Genomic DNA, 24868 nt, shown 5'->3' on the forward strand with positions numbered 1-24868 from the left:
ATGGAATAATCATCCTCACCTCACTGTGACCTTGCCAGATTTTCATTTTTATTTGCCATAACAACGTCAAGTATGCATAGAGCTATTTATATTATGAAAAGCATGGTCACCATGAACTCGATGGTCTTTAGTTGTTATTAAGAATTTGACATATGCTCTAACCAGTTAGCAGTGATAATTGTCATTAAACCCAAATGTTATTGGATTGCTGTATGACTATTCTTAAGAAATCCTCAAATCTTATATAAATTTGAGTGAACGTTATTCAAAACATGAAACAAAACAACAGCATATTAGATGATAAACAACCTCAGTAAAGCACTGATGTCATAGGTTATAGGTCATCCTGTTACATAAAGCATCTTTTTCTCTTTAGCTAAGGAAAAAAGAGGGAGTGATGTTGATTTTTTTCAAAAATCACCAAATGTGAAAACTTAATATCATCATAATTGATTATGGATAAGGGTGCAGACACTGTGTAGGTAAATATTTTGAAAATCTAAAGTTTCTAAAATGCTTAAAAATATAGTTTATAAAATACATTTTAAAATGTACAGCATAATTATATGTAAGAATAAGCAAGCTAACCTCAAAACACCTAAATATTTTCTGTTTACTGACTTTGCTGCATTTAAATCTCTCAAATTTATAATGGGATATTTATGATACATATTAAAAGATACTTAAAAATTACATAGGGCTAGTAAATGAAAGCATAATTTGATGTTGCTTCAGAGCCAACTAATGGATTTTGAGATGGCCACATATATAACTGAAGAGACCAGTGAAAGGGATTAAATAATGAGACCAAAGGTACTAATAACAATGTCATCAACTAAGTTTTGATTGAAGAGACCTTCAGAAACATAAATGAACTTAGCTGTACATAATAAATATATGTTTCTATTCCCTCGACAATACCCAAGGTAAATTATCTATTGAAGCCTTCAAGGGAAGAAGCAGACTGCATTAAGAATAAAGGCTTATGTGCATTAAAAAAAGAGTTTGGGTTTCTACTGGACACAAGTCAACATGTAAGTTGAATAAGAATTTAACATTTGTAATAAAAACTTTCTAAGTAAGTCATGTAACTAATATGTTTTGTTAAATGAGCAAAAGTGGAAAGGAGCTGAATCAATATTTGAAAAATGCAGTTGATTTGTAACGTGGTAAGAAATGATTTTCTAATATATAGTGATTACAAATGGACAAAGTCCCAGTGGCATTATCACTTGCAATGTCAGATACTATATTACCTGGACAAAATGACGTCTTACCTAGGAATATTATGATGGAGTACTAATATTGTGTGCTTAGTTATCATTACTAATTATACTCTTAGCAGGAAATTTTAAGCATAAAAAATTCACTAAGACTATATGGAAGAATGCAGATATGCTTTTCACGTAGAGAGCATTTCATAACAGGAAACAATGATAGGATATTGTAAACATCTTCTTTTGCCTACCTTTGTATTTCAGTAGTTCAATATAACCACATTTCTCCAAAGACTCATTCTGTTATTGAAAGGTAATGGTGGGAACCAACTTAAGAACATGTAAAATGCAAGATTTTTTAATCAATGAGGAGCTATTAATTTAACCAACCCTTCCTGTAATAATATTGAGACAGACTGTTTGCCTGTTTTTACATTATAGCTAGCTTTGCAATCTGTGTAGAATTTAATGAGGTGTGTAATTTTTGTGAACTTATTGATTCTGAGAGATTCAAAGATTTTAGTGGTACTGAACTTTAGTATCGTTACCTTTCGTTTATCTTGTATAAAGACAATAATATTTTAGTGCTAGCTGTTGATCTCTTTGCACTGCTCTTATTATACATTAACTATTTTTTCTCTAAAGGTACGTGGAATAGGTATTTGGAAGAATATACAATTTAGTCTGTTCCTCTCCCTATTAAAATTCTTCATATTCTATATTCAGGTATTTCATAGTTCAGTTAATTTCTTCTTTTGAGATGCATTATCTAGAACTCCTAGTTTTGTGTATGTCTTATTTACCTATATAAGAACCACATACCTTGTCTCTCAACAGTATTTTTACGCTCTGGAAAATTGAAACAGCTTCTGAGTCATTTAAGAGGGCATGCAATTCACAAGAATGAACTCGTATACCAACGTCCCTTTTTATTCACGGGGGATTCGTTCCAGGAGCCCAATCAGATATTAAAGTCCATGGACGTTCAAGTCCTTTATATAAATGGGGTAGTACAGTCGGCTCTCCATATCGGGGGGGATCTGCTTCGCAGGTTGAATCAAAATTTGATTCCTGGTTGCCTGAATCTGTGAATGTGGAACCCACGGATGCAGAGGACCAACTCTACTGTCTGTTAGCTCTGGTAGTGTAAGAGGTCTGACATGGTGAAATATTTCAAAAAATTGTATGAAAAAATATTATATGTAATTTGAAAACCGGTTTTATACCACTACATTGTGTGACTAACCACAGCACAGTATTAACGGTTATTTATCCAACACAAACCAGAGAATGTTGCGTTTGCTTTATTTTATAACATGTTATTTGAATTATGCAAGGATAATATCTAAGATATTTACAAAATGATAATGTTCAAGTTTTAATATACTCATAAAATTATTCAAAGAAAGGCTGCTCAAATTCTACTCAGAGGCTGCCCAGAATTAAAATTAGTGGCTGCATGGTATGTTTTCTCATCCTGCTAACCCTAAAATTACTGAAAGAGAAGAGATCTTTGCTGGTAATTAAAGGCAGAGGCGAAAACAATTCTGCTTTAATTTTTATGTAGGGCAATTATGGGTAATTTCATTTTAAGAAAAATATCAAGGTAGAGGAAAAGTTGTTCCCCTGCTTAAAAAGATTTAAAAACCTTTGGTTTAGTGAATATTGAAACCTAATTTAATTCCTTGGAGATCCATCAATTAAAACTAGAATAAGTAGTCCAGAGTTGATACTTTCATATACATGACCAACAGACAAAGAAGCCCACTTATACCTAATGGAGGGTTGATGGTTTTAATGTTTGTTTCCTACCTATAACCAAACATCCCCTCTATCCATTATTGACTCAATCTTATCAATAGCCTTTTATGTAGAACCCTGTCTAAGGCATTTTAAACGTCAGAGTAAGTTAAATCTACCCTTTAGTCTCCATGTGTCCCACTGTATAATTTTCCAATATTACTTAGACATATTTTTCCTTACAGAAATTAGATTGCCTTTTTTTCTAAAACAGCATTCTGTGATCTTGCCTGTTTTTCTATTCTTTGCCAGGTGACCATTATGAAGGATGTCTTTATTTGCCCAGGTTCCTTTTGGGAACTGATAGGTTAGGATTCACAATGACTACTCAAACATGTCATGGATATTTTATCAAATTGTCCCCCAAAAGTTGTCCTTGTTTTAAAAATGCAAAGAAAAGATGTGTATATATAAAGCTCTGGGAATTCAGAGGCAGGAAATGTTATTTCCATTTGGGGAAATCAAAAATGCTTCATGGAGGAGATGACCTATCACTGTTTAATTTAGCTACTCTTTGCCCCAAATGAAATAGATCCTGCTTGTTTATAGGTTCTCAGTCTTTAATATCCATCAGGATCCCTAGAGGGCAGATTTCTGGGCTCTACCTGCAGAATTTGTTATTCAGTAGTTTTGGGGTGGGTTCTGGGAATTTCTCCATCAGGTTCTACCAGGTTCTCAGTGGTGCTGAAGCTACTCATCTGGCTAACACGTTTCGAGAACTATCAGTACAGAACTAGACAATAAGTCAATTGGACTAAGCTATCTGCCTTTAATTCTTGAGGAAACCTTAGGCTTAATATTCCCAAATGGTCCCCTAATTCATTTCCGTCTTTCTCCTTTATCATATTCAAACAACTGAATATTTACTCTGAATTTCCTTGAAATGTGGCATTAGTTCTCTTTTGGCTAAATATTTATTTCTTGCTTTCAATTTACACTAATATTTTTTAATTATTATTTTTTTTGAATCGCAGTTTGTATTGTTTGTTTCAAGGCAACCTAGTCATTAATTTCTGTTTTTAACTACAGGATCCCAGATGCTAGGTTAAGAAGAAGAGAAAAAGATATTATTTCCATTTTGTGGTATGAAATCACACGAAATACCTACACTTAAAATAGATGTTTTTTCTGACTACAACAGGGATATATACTTGTCTTAGCCTGGTTTCACCAGAAAGCAGAGCCTTAAGCAAAGCATTAAGTGTTACTCCTTCATTACAGAATGCAGTCCTGGGAGTAGGGATAAGAGAAGAAAAGAGTGTCAGAGAAGGAGGGAGAGCCAAGAAGAGGATGTGTTTTCAACCTGGCCAGCACTCGGGTATCAAGGACAAATTGCTCAATCTCCTGAGACTGTCTCCTGAGAGGTCTTTTAAGTGACTGCTTTTTACGGCAGTCCATCATAAAGAGGAAGAGATAAGAATATATTCACTAGCTCTTTTCTCTCACTGGTGAAAGTTGAGCCCCACAAAGCACTACGCTCCCCTGCACTTCCTGACTGTGCACATGTGAGCTCCACAGGGCTTGGTGTTGCATGCCTCATTGTCACTAGGAAGCTCCAAGGTCTGTACCCACAAGAAAGGTGCTCAGAGGTCATGGAGAAAGAGATTAGCCCTAGGCTGGGACAGATAAAAATGGCCAAATGTCCAAGATACAGTTTTGAGGCCAAAAGAATCTAAAGTGATTCATAACAGATGATATAAATACTCATTGTAGAACATTATCTTCCTTGTTCCCTATGCCATTTTAGGATGGTGTCGAATATTGTCTGTTTTTTAAATTCGTGGTTGCCCTGACCTCTAGGAAACCAATCTCTCTTGACTCTGCTCTTATCTCTTGAGGACTCCTTATCAATCTTTAATGTGGATCTTTTATGTGGGTGAATTTTCCTTTACATACCATGTAAATATTGTTTGGATTTCTATACTTGGTCATCTTCTCTTTTCACTTCTACTTTCTATGATGATTTCTTCTACTTATACCTTCAACTGACAACTATATGCTTAATGCTCCAAAATGTATCTCATGCCCAGGTCTTGTTACTGAGCTGCAGACCCACGTATCTCATGGCATACTCTCCATTCCTACTTAGATGTTTCGTAGGAATTTCAACATTTTCAAGTTTGAACAAATCTCCCATCTCAGAATTCTACCACTTCTCCTGTATTTCTTAACACACCATCCGTCTTCACCTTCCCCATTCAATCTTCATGTAGTGGGGATAGTGTCTTGTTCACTGGTTTGTTTTTTAAATTTCTTGAATCTGTCTAGCCCTCTCCATCCACATTACTACTATGCTTATGTGGGTCATCGTCATCTCTAGCTGGGATTACTACCACACACTTCTAACTGACAACTCCCTTTCAGGCTTCCTCCTTTTTCTACTGCTTAACATTTTTCAATTGTTCCCCATAGTCTTCAGGATAAAGAGCAAACATCTTGGCACGTCTTTACATGATTTGCTTTTCACTTTCTTCTTCAGTTTAAGCATTCACTGCTTCTAGAGAGTTGCCCTGAGTATTGTGCCAGGTCAAACTAAGTCATGTTCACTTCCCTGAATCTACTACACTCTGACTTACCTTCAGGTCTTTTTGATTCTTTTTGCATGAACTAACATTAAATTCACTCTTTATCTGACTCATGTTTACAGATTCTTTCAATATTCAGCTTTTCTAGGGGGTCCCATCTTAACAGTCCTACTTCCAACCCAGACTAGTCATGCTTCTTGTATTTTTTATTTTGTTTGCCCAGACTGTACTGTGCCTACTCTCATCAAAGGATACAGATAGGCAATCTGTATTCTAATCTGCTGTTTACTTATGCATTCCCTTATTTAAGTTGTAAATTTCTTGAGGGCTAGAACTGCCTTGAATAGATATTGACCCATGTTGAATAGCCAATACATGCTTGAATAAGTTAATACATATTATTTATTGACGAAGTAATTTGACACATATGTTCTGTGAGTCATCTCTATTTTTTGGCTGAAGAAACTGAGTTTCAGAGAGTATAAATAAATTGCCCAAAGTCAAACAGCCAATAAGTGACAAGGCCAGATTCAACTTCAGGCATATCTGATTCCAGAGCATTTGTCTTTACCACAGAGCTACACTGAAGATGCAAGGATTCAAATTCTAACTCTGCCTCTTGTCAGATTAAGGCTTTACTTGACCCCTTTACAAAGCTGTGTCTCAATCTGCCAAAAATGGAAGGGGATACATGTGATGGGTTTTTTTTTTAGATAAATAAGCAAATATTCCATACTAGCATAGAGTTAATAGTAAACATTTTAAAAATTATTCTTATTATTTTACTTATTTACCTAAATTTTAAAAGTGCAAGCATGGGGAGTATAAACTATAGATCCTTTAGTAATCGTGAATGGACTTAAAAATTCATAGTTCATCAGCATTTAATAGAATAGGAACCTTCTACTTTCCTAAAAATATGGGAAATAAAAGCAGTTATATCATGAAATACTATATACATCAGAGACATTTTATTTGAAATGTATAGGAAATTACTATAGAGAAATAATAGTAAGATGGAGAATCCTCAAAGGTAATGAATCCTTTTACTGTAACTTTACACCTATCGATGAATTGACCAAAACAAAATTGTATTACATTTATCTAGGTTGAACATCAAGGGGGGCCAGTAGAATAACATTTAACATTGAAGACCTGAGGAAAACCACCCAAGGCAGGATTGCACTTTTTGGCAAGCCTGTTGGTCTTTATTCTTGAAATATTTTTCTTAGGAGCGCTGAAGAATAATACTTTTACTGCTAGTTAGTGATTTTTAACAATAGCATCTTTTGAAAGATTAAGGAGACATGCGTACATATAAATGTATAAACATATACATATTTATATACACACACTTATACATACACACCATCCAACAATATATAAGTGAAACGTATTTAACAAGCCCAATTTTCCTTCTAATTTAATAGGGTTCAATAAATGGAAAACTGTGCAGTCAGAATAATGAAAAGAGGACATAATTTATCTTATTCTGTTTGTGTCCTTTCTATGTTCTTTTGTCCTTTGATTGCACTGGTGGATAATATTATTTTGTTCCCAAGGAAATATGTCCCTTTGATTAGGTTGTAGATATTCTCTCATTTGTCACTGTTCTATCAAGCTATGCCATGTAACAGCAGGAACTCTTGATTATTTAATTGCTTGTAAGAATTCATTAAATCCGACTATCAATCATGGGACATATGGTAAACATCACCCAATGGCGTGAGAGGTTGTAGCAATGATCTGTCGCTAGGGCAAACCCTCTTTTCAGCAATACAGACTTTGGTTTAGTTGTCTGATCATGATTATTTTTAATTGATATTGATTTACAAGTCAGGGTTCATCTAGTTGCCTTACTCCACACTTTGAAGTTAATAATATAAGCATTTGTAATTTTATTAGAAACATACTCAAATGAATCTTTTCTGCTTGTACCCGATTTTCTTCTGAGTAATTGAATTTATTCTTTTACAAACAGTGCATAATAAATTTTTAAATCTATTATTTTTCTCTTGATAGAATTCAAATAGTACTCCTTAATAAATAGAGTTTACAAAGTCAATATCAATACTTAGTTATAATCAGTTGTGGGGAAGCAGCCTCTGTAGGAATTATTTCTGAAATGGTCCTTTTCAAATTAGAGAAAATCAAAACAGCTATTTTTCTAGGATTAAAATTGTAAAACTTGAAACTAGTGTATCTTCCATTAAGTGAGCATAATTTTAAAAAAATTATGTATTTACAGTGAAGGTTTACAAGCATCTAGCCCTCCATGTATTCAAGACCAGGATATACAGCTGCCTTTAGGGATTCAGTGTAAAGTTAAATTTAAAATAAAGTTTAATTCATTAGCCCGTTTCCTAGAAACCATGCATCTATTGGTTATCTGAATCAGGTGCACCTAGAGGGAAGAAAAAATCAAGCTCCCATCTCCCTCTTCACATGGATTAATACACACTGAAGCCATTAGAAAATCCTAATTCTAGCAGCCTTCAGAATTATGCACTAAAAAGAGGAGCACATACATGTGGAGGAACCAGTTTAGATTCCAGTTGTGAACTTCCTCAACACCTCCATCATACCAGTGACTTGTATGTCAAACTCTTTCTTTGGAAAATGAATGTTTTGTTTTTTAGAGTTTCTGCTTAATACTAGATTAATACTAAGGCTATTAATCATTTTGCTGTATAATATGCTAACATTTTACAAACTGTTCCTCATTTAATCACGTAAGTTAATATTGATGGAATGCTTATATGTGGTAGGCACTTTGGTAAATGCTTTACCTACGTTATGCCATATAATTATTACTATAAGCATGCATATATGAAGTAGGTGCTAATAGTTCCATTTTACAGTAAAGGAAACTGTGGTTTAATGAGGTTAACTAAAGAGATACAACTAGTAAGTGACACAGTCCATACTGAAATCCAAGTCTGCCTCACTCTTGAGTCTTCACTCATAGTTCTACAGCTAAATCCAGTAATTATGGGGCCCCTGTACGGCTACTCTCTTCTTTCGCTCATTGCTAATTGGTTACAATGCATGTCCTCAGACTCCATCTCAGCATAGGGCTCCTGGCAGGCACTGCCCCTTGGTGTGGCAGTAAAATCATTTCTCTATTCATGTGTTATAATAAACTGCTCTTACCCACTAACAATACAGGCACAATTACATTTATAAGTCAGGCATGCATAGAAACAAAGCAATTACTAACGGAATATGAGAAGCAAAGATAGTGAATCAGGATACTGTGTGCAAAATTATGAATAGGTGGATTTTTTCCACTTTCTCTGTAACATTAAAATCCTGAATACACACAACAGATGGTAACCATTTCTCAGCTCACATCAGGGAAGGGTTGAGCCTAGAGAAGAGTTTTCAACCCTGAAGGCCACTCAGTCTTTACTTTTGTTAGTGAGATGCGACTAAACACACCTGAAGGGCTTATATTGCTGGGAAGAGCACTAGGGTTTTTCTTCCTGGGGGTTAATTCTTTAGTTACGTTTTTTTTCTTTAATATTAATCCACATATAATCTTATCAATTGCACTACAGGATTTAACGTCCCCTGTTTATGGAGCTTGGCCTGGAATTAAGAAGGGTTCCTCACTTTGCATTCCTATAGCACTCTGATCTTGAAACAACTATATCACTTATACTTGTATATACAATTTATACCTTTATATTTGTCACCCCAGTAGGCTCTCAATTCCCTGAAACTATTTATTTTTAAAAGCCATGTCTTACCTATATTTGCACAAGTTACACAGTGTAAATTTCATCTTGTAAATTCTAACATTCCATAACTGAATGGATGGATTAGTGACATAATCTTACATACACCTCTATTCTAGGATACTTCATATTCCACTTTTTATTTCATCCTCTAATCATCTGTTTTCACTCTTGATCTTCCTCCCTCATCTTCATATTGCCCATAGCACCAAGAGGCAACAATCAAGTGTTGATTAAATTGAATGAAACCCATTTTCTTATCACTGACCTGCATATTCAATCTGTCAAACGTCTGGATATGTTACCTAAGTTGATTATGCATATTGCCCACAGTTCCCAGATATGTAACTTCTTGTTGACTGTTTAGAAGTATTACGTAGATAAAATTAAGAGTACTTGAATTGTTGGGGTAAACAATAGGCTTACTAGAAGTAAGTAGTAGATCCTAAGAAACCTATACGGGTTTCTGTACTTGAAGCATATTTACAGTTTACAGTATGAAGAAACCAACTCTGCTATATGGAACCAGTGAAATGAAAATGACAGAAAGAATACAAGGAGGTCCTGTATTCATAGCACAGGCGCTCTGTGATGCACTTGTCTTTTTATGATTAATTTAGACATTTTCACTAATAGATTCAAAGATAATTGCCAGATAAACAGCTGTGCTATCCCTATAACAGGAGAGGAAATGAGTAAGGGATATTAAATAAGGAAAAATGGTGCTCAGGTGCATTAATCTGGAATATGGAGCTCATTGTAAGATGTTCTGTCTTCCTTGGTATTTGGATTTAAAAACTGGAGTATTAAGGCATACGGACATGACAGGGCATCATGAGAATGAATAATCTCCTTATGAAACTAATGATTATAATAATATAATTTTTTATGGGTGGAAGAGTCTTGCCATTTCATTATTCAGTCTTTTATTAAAACTTACAATATACAAAAAAGGAAATGTTTAAAATATTTTTTCAAAAGTGTATAAATCCTGGGTCAAAGAACATGTTTCAAAGAATGTTAGCAATATAAAAAAAACTCATAGTAAGTGTTCTCTTGTTTATTTTAACTTATTTTTTATTTGCAGATAGGAATATTTGTGATTGTCCAAGTTGTAAAGTGCTGAAACCATCAATGATTTCAAAATTGTTTATTTTATAATGTAACTATTTGTAATTTAAAATCAAACTCCTAGAAAATACATATCCTATTTGTAAATGTGGAAGAGACAATCATCAAATTTACTAAATCTGATTTGATGCCAAATATAGACAATTGAATTCAGTAGTTGCCCTAATAAGTTAAGTAATATCATAGATGCTTTGGTAAAATTTGCATAAAACTGTTTTCCTATTCTATTTTCTTGCTGGACTTTTCATGAGTTAGTGCACCACCGTACTTTTAAAAATCTTTGCACATGTAAACTATTAACTCAGCCTTTTATAGACTTAGTATATTGATAGGAACTGCATTATACTAATTTTATGACTTTCAGACAGGTTAGTGCCAGCGAGATCAGCTAAAGAGTAATGAATGCCATTTTAAAATACCAAGAAGCATGATTATTTTCATGCTGATATCACTGTGGAAAAATACCAAAGAGGCTGTGAGATTATGCCACAAAGTATAGAAACTGTTCCAGGCAATAAGTGCATAAACTCGGCTGTGCGATTGTACAGAAAAACCCATTAAAACCCATTAAAAGGACCCAAACTGCAGGCAGAAGATAAAAAAGGATTGATCAGTTGCATCCATGAAGGCTACAGATTGTCCATTTATTAATTAAAAGTACATTTTTATATATTGTGATGTGATAAATAGTTTGCCTGTATAGGTTAATTCTCTCACATCTGTACTGAGGGCTATTAGTATTGATCAATTATGCACTATGACATTTAACATTTCTGACAGACAGTCTAAAGGAGTGCTGTACCTGCAGCTTTGCTTCTGGTATTTACACAGCAGTTTCGTCTGGCTACAATTAGTTGAGAAGTACTCCTAACACAAGTGGGACTATACCTCAAATAAGCATGTGCTTTTGTGGTTGTGTGATTATATTCTAGAACCAGAATTAAGTCTCCTGGAGCATAACTGTCTTGGTCACCACAAAATGCAGAGTTCCTCTGCCATGTATAAACGTTATTGGGTATCACTGGCATAATGAACCTAAATGTCCCAACACATGGGATGTATTATATACATAATATGGAAATGTATTTCTATAATTTATATAGTAATTATATGTGATGCCATCAACTTATTTTTGTGTAAATTACCATAGGGACTTTATAAAAATTTTTTCTCTGTTTTTTTTTTTTAATTTTTGTCGGAGGTTTTTTTTTTCTTTTTTTCTTTTTTTAAAGTCAGCTTCTCCATTAACAAGGATCTCCTGTATAGCAAAGGGAACTCTGCTCAATATCATGTAACAACCTAAATGGGAAAAGAATTTGAAAAGGACTAGATACATGTATATGTATAACAATCACTTTGATGTTCCCCAACATTGTTAATCAACTCTGCTCCAATATAAAATAAAAATTAAAAAAAAAAACTTAAAAAAAAGATGTTTGGAAAATTTTTTGAGCTAGGTGAAGTTTTAAAAGTCTATCCAAATGTTTATTTTTAAGGGTCTTGCTTCAAAGACTTTGTATACACAAATTGTTCACTTGGGAAAAGTGGAACACATAGTAAAGTAGAACTAAAAGACAAAACAAAACAACACAAAAGCATCTACCCGGCAAAGAATGAAAATATCATATTTATGTAAGACATTTTTCAATTTATAAAAGAATCTTCATTTTAATATCTTAATCTCACCAACCATCCCATAAGGCATTCTGCCTTCACTGAATATATAGAAGAACAAGACTTCAAGAGTCATAATTCATGGAGCATTTGGTAGGTTCCCAAAGGTTCCTTCAGTGTTGGGTAATAAATAGCCATCGACTAATTCTCTCGTGCTAACTTAAAAGAACCTTAAAACCAAGCCAGTAAAGGATCAACCGTTTTCAAGTAACTAGTTGAAAAATATTTATAGAAATTTAAAACTATCCAGCAATCACCAAGGTAAAATTCACCATGGCTGATATCCAATAAAAAATAAACAGTCTTTCAAAGAAAAAAATATTATAAGAAATTATGATAGAAACTATCTAAAATGACACACAATGGAAACACAGTAAGCTCATTAGTGAGCTGTGGGACAGTTTTGAGTGGCTTAATATACAAGTAATTGGAGTCCCTGGAAGACAGAAACTATTTGAAGTGATGATGGCCAAGAATTTTCTGAATTTGATAAAATCTGTAAACACACAGATACAAAAATCTCAGTGAACCCCAACCACAAGAAACATGAAAAGAAGTACTCTAAAACAAATTATAAGCAAATTTCACAAAACAAACATTAAATAGAAAAATCATAAAACCATAGAGAGAAAGAAGAAACATTACATAGGAAAAAAACTAACTTCTCATTGAAACAACAAAAGAACATTTATAAAAGCCCTAAAAACAAACAAACACATCAAAACCCTGTGAATGTACAGTTTGTTATCCAGCAAGAATATCTTTAAAAACAATGATAAAAGAAAGAATTCTTCAGATATACAGAAGCTGAAAGAATTCATAACCAGTAGAAATGTATTCTAAGAAATATCAAAGAAAGTCCTTCAAGCAGAAAGAAAATGAACATGTGGATCAATAAAAGGAATAAAGAGCATCAAAATGGTAATTACATTGGAAAATATATAATATTAAAATATTTAAATCTTATTAGTAGATAGCTTACTGTTTAAACAAAAATAATCACAATATGGAGTTTATAACTTGTATAGATGTAAAATGTATGACAAATTATTGGAAAGGCTGGGATGGGAGAAGAGGAAGGATATAGTTTTAAGGTGCTTATACCAGACATGAAATGGTTTGGAATCACTTGAAAGCAGACTGTGATTAGTTAAAGATATGTACTATAAATCTTAAAATAACTACCAAAATAACAAATATCTATAGTTAATAAGCAAATGTAAGAGAAAAAAAGGAATCATTAAAAAAATCAATAAGCCCCAAACAAATCAGAAAGAGGAAAAAAGAGGACAAACAACAAATAAAACACATATCAAGATTACAGATTTAACAGTAACCATATCAATAATCAAATTAAATATAAATGGTCTAAATTCTCCAAATTAAAAGGTAGAGATTGCCATATTGGATGGAAAAGCAATATCCAACCATAGGCTGCCTAGAAAGTGTATATATATACTTTATATTCTACTAGTGTAGAATATACACTATACTATATATACTATATATACTATATATTATATATATAATATATATACTATATATATATACTATATATAATATATATACTATATATATATACACACACACATACATACACACACACTAGTAGAGCACACACACAAAGAGGCCAAAAGTAAAAGGATGAAAAAATAAATACCAAGCTAACACTAGTACAAAGAAAGCTAGAATGACTATAATATTAGACAAAGTCAATTTTAGAGCAAAGATTATTACCAGAAACAAAGGGTCATTTCATAATGATAAAGGGGTCAACTAATCAAAGGAGCAAAAAAAAGAAAAAAAAATCCTAAGCATTTATGCATCTAGCAAAAGTGCTTCAAAATACATCAAACAAATACTGATAGAACTATAAGAAAAATAGACAAATTCATAATTATAGTTGGAGAATTAATATCATTCTCTCATACATGATAAAAGCAAAAAAAAATCAGTAAGGATATGTAAGGTTTGAACAACACTATCAACCAACTTGACCTAATGGATATTTATAGAACAGTCTACCCAACTTCTGTCAGAACACCCACTTCTGTCAAGAGCACATGGATAATTTACCAAGATAAACTGTATTCTAAGCCATAAAACAAGTCTCATATTTCAAATAATCAAGTCATCCAAAGTATGTTCTCTAGTCACAGTGGAGCCAGAAATCTAAACAGAACAATATCTGGAAAGTCACGACTATTGGAAATGAAAAACATTTTAAAATAACCTATAAGTTAAAGGTGAAAATAAAAAGTAAAATTAGCATTTGTAAATAAATGAGAATGAAATCACAACACATCAAAATTTGTGAAATGTAACTAAACCAGTACTTATAGGAAAACAAAGCACTTAATGCCAGTATTAGAAAAGGAAGCTCTCAAAGCAGTAACCTCAGCCTGTACTTTGAAAAACTAGAAAAGGAACAAATCAAAACCAAAGTAAAGAGAGCAGAGAAATTAATAAATATAAGAACAAACATTAATGAAATAGAAAGCAGAAAAGCAATAGAGGGAAACAATCAAACCAAAGTTTGGCCCTTTGGGGAGATCAATAAAATTCATACACCTCAACTACTGAGAAAAAAAAATAGAAAAGACAATGCAACTTAACCAATATCAAAAATGAGAAAGGTTATATCACTATAAATTCTATAGTTGTGGAAAGGATAAGAAAATATTATGAAAAACTTTATGCCGATAAATTCTACTTAGATGAAATGGGCAAATTGCTTGAAAGACACAAGTGACTATAGCTTATTCAAAATAAAATAGGTAACCTGAGTTTCCTTAAAACAATTAGAGATTTAAATTTGTGGTTAAAAACCTTCCCACAAAGAGAACTCACCACCTAAATGGTTTAACTGACAAATTCTACCAAACATTTAAAGAATAATACTAAATCTCTATAAAAATCTTTTAGAAAACTAGAGAGAAGGAAATATTTCCTCACTCATCCCATGAAACTAGATTACCCTCATACTAAAAACACTATAAGAAAAGAAAATCATGGCTGAATAACTTCTGAACATATATGCAATAATTCTACACAAAATTCTAACAAATAAATCCACCATTATATAAGATGGATAATACATCATGGCCAAGTAAGTTGTATGACAGGAATGCAAATTTTGCTTAATATTCAAAAATTAATATGATTCACAACATCAATAAAGAAAAAAGATAATCCCAATAAATGTAAATGCTCATCAACAGATGAACAAATAAAAACTGTGTTATATCCGTACAATGAAATACTACTGAGAGATAAAAAGGAATGAACTCTTGATTTATAAGTACATATTAAAATAAACATGTTGAAAGAAAGCCTGCCAAAAGAGAATGCATACTGTGTGATTTTATTTGTATAAATTTCTGGAAAATTCAAACTTCTCTTTAGTGACAGAATGCAAATTAATGGATCCCCAGGGAAAGGTCGGGGGAGGGAGAAAGAGGGGGGCTTGGGAAGAGCCAGAATAGATGGATTACACATGGACACAAGTACTCCTTTGGGGGTGATGGATATATTCATTATCTTGATTGTAGTGATAGTTTCATGGGTGTGTACGTGTCAAATGTTAAATTGTACACTAAATATGTGCAATTTATTATATATTGATTATATCTCAATAAACCTGTTTTAAAAAAACAAAATAAAGAATTTCAGAGTCCATCTGACATCCAGTATCAAAATCTCCAGAATCCGTGTTAGTCTACCTGGCTGACGGGAAGTAGTCTATAGCACGGGCCTCTCCCACTCCCTTTCCCCCCAGTTTCCAACAGTCTTACTTGATTCTGGGAGAGGGACAAGTTTTTTAAATTTTTATTTTATATTGGAGTATAGTTAATTAGCAATGATATGTTCGTTACAGGTACACAGCAAAGTGACTCAGCCATACCCATATAAGTATCCATTCTTTCTCAAATTCCCATCCCAGCCAGACTATCAGAATATTGAGCAAGTTCCCTGTGCTATACAGTAGGTCCCTGTGAGTTATCTATTCTAAATAGAGTAGTGTGTACATGTCAATCCCAAACTCCCAATCCATCCTCTCCCCACACCCCCACCCCCACCCTTTCCCCCTGGTAACCAGGGAAAGGGGCAATTTTAATTTTTTCTTTAAATTCCATTTAAAGTGCTATATGAGTCAAGCTTCAAGACAATCCTTTATGCCACCTTTGACCTGCCACATGTAAGAATCACCTGTAATCATCAAGAATCACCAATTTACCATCAAAATATACTTAAAGTACTTTTATAGGAGATTCTGCCTTGTTGACAAGATTGATACAGTATCAAAGCAATTTCACTCAACATAAATGTGTAAGCATGACACTGAAAGTAATGTATGAGAGTATTTACAGAAACATTATTATAGTAGCCCCAAACACTAAATAACCAGTGTCCAATTTATAGCATAGGTAAATAAATGGTGATATAGTTATACAACAGAATACTATGCAGTAGTGAAATACTATACAGCTACACTCAAAAAATGGATGAATTCTAGGAATATAATATTGAGGGAAATGAGCTAGACACAAATGTTATATAACATGATTCCATTTTATATATAGTTCCAAAACTGGCAAAATTAATAATGTTAAAAACGGAGTGTTTACTTTTGGGTTGGAAAGAAGAGAGTAACTGGGAGGGGGCCTAAAGTAGCAATCTGGTGTGTTCATCAATGTGTTTTACTGAGTAGTGATTACGTGGATGTGCTCACTTTACTAGTCATTGAATCCTGTGCTTAATGACATGTTAGTTCACTAAAAAGAAACACAAAATTTTAAAAAGTCACATAACATTAGTCCATTAATAAGAGTCACTTAGGGATCTAACTAAGTCAGGGTCTCATAATATTTTTAAAATCAGATTTAAATTCAGGTTAAATTATGGCAATCAATAATCAGTTCAGGAGCTATGCTATGATTCAGATAATTTCTAGATGTTACCTGGAGTTACAGAGTTCTACTTGTGACAAACATTACAGTTTGACAGAAACACATAGCAACTGCTTTGATCCAGTTAGCCATGCCTGTGAGTTGGTTGCTGTATACCTGGGAATAACTTATTTGATTTCCAGGCTAAGACTCTCGTAAAATGAAAACCTATCAAAAAGCATAGATTATGGGCCTTTGTTTTTGCATGATCACTATGATACCTAAGTATTAGTTTTAACATTGACATGTATTATATTTATATAAACAGCTAGGCGCCACCTTTCCTTGCCTTCCTTATCTTTTTAGTTTCAGTACTACTAAACTTTAGGAAGTCTAAAGGATTAAAAAAATAAGTCTATTTGAAAATTTTTGACATATTTATCAGTACTAAACAGAACACATTATTTTGGAATTCCTTTGGTGACATATTAGGGGGATATGCTTCTCATCTCTATCCCTGCCCTTTTTATTGCCTTTTTAAGTCATATTTCAGATACCTCTCTGGCATGTTGGCACAAAATGCTGAGTACCTTTCCCTACCTGCCTCTCCCCTTAGCCACGGCCACATTCAACAGGAATACAAACACTACGTTGGTGGTAAATGCAAGAGAAATGTGTTCCTTGAACTTAAGTCTCTGATAGCCTGTCATACTAATGATGTCGTTTTGAAAGCTTTTATTTCTTTTGCACATCTCCATTTTTTAATGCTTCAATGTGGTGGAGTGAAGAGACATCTAGCTCCATATTAATGGCTCAATCTCTTACAGCCTCACACTTTCCAGCTTAAAAATGAAGATTATAAAGTCAACTTCATCAGATGATTTTAAGGAATATATGTGGGAACATACATAAATTACCTAATAAAATAATTGGTAAGTAATAAATACCTAATAAACATTTAGAACTTCTGAAGGTGGGGGGAAGCATAGGAGAGAAGGAAAGAGAAGGGGATAAGGGAGTAATAACACACAATATTATACAATTAATAATATAAATTATTAATAGAAAAATGATTAATAGAATAATAAAGAATATAAAATATTATTCCAAGAATTTAACAGTTTGTCTTTTTAAGCACACTGATTATGAAAGGGGAATTTTTTTTGTGGTACCATGTTACAATATCCAGAACATAACATTTAAAAATACATATACAACTGCTTCTTGTCACATGTCATAAATTTAGTCCCTGAGATGGTTTTAAAATGTTTCATAAATATTTTTAGCATCTTAGGCTAATAAGAAAATGTCTAATAAGAAAATGATATCTTTAAGTTATTATGTTAATAGAGACAAAATAGGTAAGTGATGAGCAGAACTTTACAAAACAGTACTTTATTATTGTAAAACTAAATTATATTTAGAAAAAGCTATAGGCATTAAAGAAGGGAAAGTGAAGAAAGAGGAGGGGGAGGAGCATTCACAGCAAAAAGCAGCCGGACCAAGGGGGCATCCTAGCTTGCACTAAAGAAGGGAGTTGTGAAAATCTTTGCTCATTGTTCTTTTTTTTGCGCTACGCGGGCCACTCACTGCTGTGGCCTCTCCCGTTGCGGAGCACAGGCTCCGGACGCGCAGGCCCAGCCGCTCCGCGGCACGTGGGATCTTCCCGGACCGGGGCACGAACCCGTGTCCCCTGCATCGGCAGGCGGACTCTCTCAACCACTGCGCCACCAGGGAAGCCCTGCTCATTGTTCTTTTCACAAACTCTCTCTTTTCTGTTGATAAGCAGGTGCATTAATTATATTTGATTTCCATACAAAACTTGATGAAAAATGACTTTATTGATGACAGAAAAATTTGTCTGAATATTTCCTAGTTCTTGTAAGACATTTTCTGTGTATTATTACTTGATATGTCTTGATGTCTGCAAAATTTACCCTTTTGTAAGGTTTTGTTTTGGTCTTGTAAGGAAGTTACCATGAAAATGTGTCACATCTCTTATCCTACCCTGCAGTTTCAGTCCTTTTTATAAATGTGAAAAATCCGTATGGATTCTATTTTATTTTTAGATCCAAAGTTTGGTGAGAAACCATGAACTTCACAAACCCACATGCAGTAAGTAGACCTGACTCTCCAGCTTCTTAATTTTGACTTTGTGTAATTGGTTTAGAAAAGTTAAAATAAATTTGCTGTAGAAGCATATAATCTCGAATAAAGTGCTTATATAAGAAGTGCACATTCTATTTGCTACAACTACATGTTGAAAGTTTTTCCACTTTTGAAACTGAAGACTATTTTAAAAATAAAGAACTGAAAGAGAACAGAGCTGTTTAGCTGCTAAAATGAGCTTGGACTTACATCTTTCATACATTCTTCCAGAAAGGCAACATAAAGCTGCATATAGAGATCAGATCCTTAAATAGAAAGATGTTAATGAAAATACAAGATTTCTACTTGTTACATTACAAATTGTAATGTAATTACACTTGTTACATTACATTTATACATTAAATTTAGATCATACATCTGGAATTTTAGTTAAGAATGCACATATGAAACAACAGCTCTAAGATGAAACAGAAATGGATAAATGTTATTATCCACAAGATAAAAAGGCAAGGAAAAATATAAAATGTAGGTGCTTTCTCTTAGTGATGAAGTTCTCTCAGATTGTACCTTGCCTTAAATGTTGTTCTCCAATGTAGTATGATTCACCATGTCTGAGAAGTATCAAATTTAACAACCCATTTAAAAAATCTTGTTAAAATATAATGGAAAAAAAAGATATGGAAAAAGTATTAGTAAAGTGTCACTCTATCACTTTTGAATTGTGTGAACTTGAGCCTAAGGTCTCAAATGGGATTAACAATATCAAACTTGCAGAACTGTTCTGCAGAGTAAAAGAGGTAGCGTGAAAATGCCAAAGAAAATATTCAGATGATGAAAAGACAGTTTTCTGAATTACTCCTCTTTCTGAATAATTTCCTCAAAATTAATTTCTGGCATATGCTATAGTTTATTCCTAAAATCCTGGTACAAAAAATCCCTCCATAGTAGATCCCAGCTTGTGTATGGAATCTGATGGCACTTGATATCATCAGGCTAACTGCCATTAAGACATGTGGGAGGGTGATTCAAATACAACTGGACAGAGTTAAAAAAAAAAAAAAAGGAGTGAATTAGCCTTAGAGTGAGTGAGCATTAGGACAAAGACCCTGATGAAAAGGACACTAAGAGATAGCATTTTTCATATGCATTATGAACAACTGAAATAAATACTAGAGTTTTATTTGGCACATTTTTGGCATCATTTCTCTATACACTATCTCTAATGGGTACAGGGCATGGCCCTATTAGAATACCACAAGATGTTTTCATAGCACTGGGATGAAACTCAAGTAGGTTTTGAGTGTGGGTGAGAAGGATGTTGTCAGCCAAGAAACAAAACGAAGAATTTACTTTCTGTGAACTCATCAAAAAGTTTAAAATAGATCACTGTTTATCTTTAATTCACACTCAATTATTTTTATTTATTTTATGTTTCTTATTTGGTGTAGTGTCACTTAAAATGGCATTACTACTTCTGATCACGATACTAGACAATACCAAACAAACTAGATAAAATGCTCATATTCTACAATTAATACATTTTAAATTGTATTATTTTAATAAAATTAGTTATATTTACATCTGGTAATATGAGATGAATGAAGGTTTTTCACAGTATCATAAACTAACATTACTTGATTAACAACAATTTTTGTTAATATGAATTGAGCAGTTAGGACTCAATATGTGCATATTTTCTATTGCTTATTAAGTACCTATGTTGCACTGTTTTATCAAGATCTTGACATTTAATGCTCTATTAAAGAAATGCTAGTTGATTTTAATGTCTTTAGAGACGCCCTCAGAATTGTAACACCTTTTGAAAATTTAACAAAGATTTATTTACTCAAGGGTATGTAGTGATTAAAAAGAAGACTAACTAAACCTCAAACCTTAAATCTGATCTATAATAATTTGTTGAGGAAGAAAATCTGAAGGAAAGGAAGATGCAGGGAAGCAAAGGAGAAAATGGTGTGCTCTGGTGTACCAGGGTCAGATGAAGCCTGGGAGTGCAGTGGAAGCAAGGTCACTCTTCTGGAACTGATTTAATCTAATCCTCCTTTCTATTGCATTTGAATATGTATATTTTACTCAAGGAAGTTTGACTCAGAATTTGTTATAACTGGAACAGTATCTATAATAACTGAATATTGCCAACAAATCATTAGTGTTGCAGATATGGCTCTGGAGATCATAGGTAGAAGCCCTCAATCTCCTAGAAATATGTTCACATATGTTAACAGAGTAAGTACTTAAACTTTTTGATCGTCAAAGCTTTCTATTTTGACTTAAAATTGTGACTCCAATTGAATATTCTCTGCGTCAGTGTTGGAAGATGCTAAATTTTATAAAAACACATCATGGCAATATAAGGCAGGTAAAAGCAGGTATTAAAAAAAAAAAAAGCCCAGTGGAATTCAGTACATAGATGGTCAACGAATATTTCAAAGTGAAAAATTTACCTGTATAGGAGAATCTGAAGTTTCTCAACAACAATTTTTTGTACTTGTAAAATTATTTCATACTAATAGTTCTGATCAATGAAACAAATTCCTATTTCTTGCAAAATCATAAATACTATTTCACATATATGTGTTTCCATCAGTTTTAACATATAGGATATGCATCAGGTATGAAATCTGATTTTACCCTACTTATCTAGATAGTAAGCTAGATTTGAACAGTTTCATGTATGCTGGCAAGAGACAGGAGGCTTCTAAGAGAGAAAGATTTTACTACTTATGGCACAGAGGTCAGCATGAACATGAGCATCTTTGCATTTATCTCTCTTTTCCTTATGAAAAGAGACGTGATGTAACATGATTTGGCCCAGATAAATGCTACATGCACAGTGGATATCTGTCACAGCTCAGGGACACTGAGCTTGGGGAATCTATGCCTTTCTATTAAGCAGTAAGCAAGCCCACTCCTGGTTAGGGGATGGGAGGTGGAGGGAGTTAATAACATATTTCATAAGGGTGGCAGCTGCATGGACAACTTTGAGGAGACCTAAGCCAAAGAAGAGTCATCCAGCTCTACCAGTTCACAAGAGCCAATTATGTACTTCTTGTGCCAAACCCACTTTCAGTGAAGTCACGTCAGTTGTTGGAAATCAGCCACGGTAAGAGTATTTACACCAGGGAAACCAGCAAACATTAAATATCAGGGCTTTATTTTCCTATCCAGAGAAAGTTGTTAAACATTTACGTGCATATCACTCTACCCCTGTCTCTGTTGTTGATATTTTTTGGACAATAGTTTAAGGGAGCATATAATATACATATTATACATATAATATACATAACAATTATCAAAAGATGTATGTGTGTGTATGTGTGTGTGTGTGTGAGAGAGAGAGAGGGAACCTGAGCACAGAAGAAAGAAAGAAAGGGAAGTTCCAATTGAAAACAGCCTAACGGTTGACCTAAAACCTCGCATCTCAGAGAGATTTCAGGGATATTCTATATATTGAACCAAAAGAACAAAGGCTCTGCAATTGGACGGAATGTTTACCAAAAAAGCAACAAACTGTTATGGAAGTTGAGAAAAAGAAAAATGTTCTCTTCAAAACATATGTTATAGAAATGAATCTTAGACCAAATGAGAAAAAGGGAGGAAACTTACAACTCTGTAGATTTCATAGGTTTAAAGCAGTCACTAAAACTTAGAGAGAGACTCTTAGCCTTCCTTAACCCTTGAGGACACATTTGGAAGAGTCCCTAACACTGAAAACTGAATTTAAAAAATCGTAATATTCTTTCTGATAAAGGATATAGGTGCAATAAAAATGTTAAGAAAAAAGTCAGCATTAATCAACAATATATTCTGAAGGGCTAAGAATATCATTTAGACGTTGTCTTTCCATTAGTCTCAACAATCTATCACTTGGGTAACCCTACTTCATCTTCTTAGCAAGCTTTTAGCATCTATACTTTATTGACTACACCCCACAATCACCATTTACATTTCATATTGGATTATCTTAAGAAAACCATTCAGGTTTCTTCAGATGGTACATCAGAATGCACTGAATCTAAGTGAGTTTTATTTTATTTCTCAGTCGATCAGACTGCTAACATTTCTGGAATTCGAGAAAGACTTACAAAAAACTTGAAAACCTGAAAACCTTGAACTCTACAAAGAAAATGTGGTTTAGTAGTGTGTCATATCAGGAACAGAATTGTACTAGGAACTCAGCTCTCTCAGAAGAAAAGCCAGCCCTCTTTCTTTTCAATACATTTCTTTGAAGACCAGCTTGAATTTCTGAGGTCCTGGGGCTGTGAGCACGTGGACAGCAGCTTGCTGGTTTCTGTTTTTAAAATCAATATTATCTCAATTTATGAACAGTTTAAGAAAATAAATTTCCAAGTGTGACCTGATTCACTTTCTTGGAAGAATTTGCATTCTTGTAAATTCTACAGTGAGTCACTAAGGGCAAGAAAACTGACATATGTTGGTCTTCGTTTTGAAACAAGGAGGGGGACTCCGAAGCAAATCCCAGTTCTTTAGACTGCATTAATAAATGTAAACAGGATGTTTCAGCACAGAAAGCATAAAGCTGCCTGATATATGCAAGGCATATCTTTAATGATGTTTAAAAAGGAGCTAAACATCTCCCTGGGAATTCTTAAAACATTTATCTTTTAGGCAGTAATTTAGCTTCACAAGTCTTTGTTATTTAACAAGCTGGAGAAAATAGGTCAGCTAATGTTATATTAATCAGTAAATTAATATTTTAATTTGATTTTCTTTCTAGTTAAAATGCTTGCAGCTTTTCCCCTTTTTTTCTTACTTTGGCACTGATGTTAAGTGGTATCATTATCATATTGTACCTTGGGGTTGTGAGATAACAGGGTCCAGTGATAGCTCTATTCTTAGAAGAGTGGGAGGTTTATCATGGCACTTACACATTTAAATGACACTCCATGGCTGCTGTGCAACAAAGTGTCTTAGAGCTGAGTCACAGAATTCTCCAAATTGTGCTTTTCAATTCATACTCAAAAACTGTACCTTCCAAATCTAACTAGAAAATAAGTTTTTGCTTAGTAGAAATCCTATCTTTAGTCTAGGAAAAAAAATCTTACTCAGAATATCTGAATAATATAAATGTGGGTTTCAGATTCTAGTTTCTTGTGTTAACTGACAATTCAACAATATTTAGATTCAAAGGATTTGATGGCATATTCTTTGCAAGTGAGTAAAAGTCTACTAACATTTTACAGTAGACATTTAACATTGGTTAGGTGTTTTTATTTTCAATTTCTCAAAAAAAAAAACCTCTGTCTTTGCTTAGTATATATTGACGAACTAAAACATGCTAGGAGCTGCATAATTTTGTATGACATTATATCTGTGGTGATATTAATTTTCTTTTCATAGCAGTTACCATGGAATTTTATGTATTCCAAAGAACCCAAATTCGGACTGATTAAGGGAGAGATTAGCCATGCTGCCTCAGAAGAGGTTAGCTGAGGCTAGTGATAGAGAATGTTCCTGAAGCATTTATGTTCGTTCACTGTACTTTTTCTTTTTTTAATTAATTAATTTTATTTTTGGCTGCATTGGGTCTTTGTTGCTGTGCACGGGCTTTCTCTAGTTGCAGTGAGTGGGGGCTACTCTTCGTTGCAGTGTGTGGGCTTCTCATTGCAGTGGCTTCTCTTGTTGCAGAACATGGGCTCTAGGCACATGGGCTTTAGTAGTTGTGGCACACGAGCTCAGCAGTTGTGGCATACAGGCTCTGTAGTTGTGGCTCGCGGGTTCTAGAGCGCAGGCTCAGTAGCTGT

The sequence above is a fragment of the Tursiops truncatus genome, chromosome 9 (assembly GCF_011762595.2).
Source record: "Tursiops truncatus isolate mTurTru1 chromosome 9, mTurTru1.mat.Y, whole genome shotgun sequence".
NCBI classification, from domain to species: Eukaryota; Metazoa; Chordata; class Mammalia; order Artiodactyla; family Delphinidae; genus Tursiops; species Tursiops truncatus.